Consider the following 796-nt stretch of genomic DNA (forward strand, 5'->3'; position numbering starts at 1 on the left):
AGCCACTCCGGGCCCAGCCCTGGGAAGGCCTTGCCTTCCAGAAATGACAAGGCAGAAACGCGGCTGCCGGGAAAGAGGAAGCCTCCCGGGCTCCCCGGCTGGCTGTGCCGCCTCTCCGCTGTCCCCAGGCCACCCTGGCCTGACACGGGGGCCGCTTCTCTGCAAGTGTCAGGCAGACGGCCAGCACCCCACTTCCTTCCTAAAAGTCCCCTCACCCCCGCAGACCCGAGCTGGGCCTGACGTAGGCAGTGGGGAGCCCCGCGCTCCCCCGTCTGGTGTCATCACTGCCCCAGCACCTGCTGCGCGAGGAGGGCAGAGCCGGCGCAGTCGCCTGCCCCCCAGGGAGCCTGCACAGGTGCGCACCGCGCCGCTCAGAGGCTCAGCCTGCAGGTGAGCGCCCTGGGGCCAGGGGGCCGAGCAGGCAGACGTGTGTCTCAGGGCGGGGCGAGGGTGTGGGAGTCTCAGGTTGGCAAGAGGGTGTGGGGGGGTCTCAGGGCGGGGTGAGGGTGTGGGGGTCTCAGTGTGGGGTGAGGGTGTGGGGGTCTCGGAGCTGGTCACGGGATTTGCTGTGGAGCTCAGTGTGGGGTTGAGACTGGGGACGGGGTGTCCTACGTGAGGGCGTCAAGCTCCAGGTCATGGGCTGTGGCTGCTTCGAAAACCTGGACGGCGACTACCCGAGTCTGTCCTCCTGAGCACCCGCAGTCTGAGGCCCCCGCGGGGCCTGGCCACGATTCTGCACCCCACTCCTGGCCTCCACGTCTCAGCCGGTGGACGGAGTCCCCAGGCCAGCGCCAGG

The 796-nt window shown here is 69.3% G+C and overlaps 1 protein-coding gene across 1 annotated transcript in view; it reads left to right on the forward strand.

Moving 5' to 3' along the window:
* The first annotated feature begins 337 nt into the window (after positions 1–337).
* The window catches only part of GPR35 (G protein-coupled receptor 35), a 4,738-nt gene continuing 4,279 nt past the window's right edge, over positions 338–796 (forward strand). The window contains exon 1 of the mRNA XM_012662419.1: positions 338–390. The gene's annotated coding sequence lies outside the window, so the exon portion shown is untranslated. The remainder of the gene's footprint in view (positions 391–796) is intronic.

The sequence above is a fragment of the Propithecus coquereli genome, unplaced genomic scaffold, assembly GCF_000956105.1.
Source record: "Propithecus coquereli isolate 6110/MARCELLA unplaced genomic scaffold, Pcoq_1.0 Scaffold763, whole genome shotgun sequence".
NCBI lineage: Eukaryota > Metazoa > Chordata > Mammalia > Primates > Indriidae > Propithecus > Propithecus coquereli.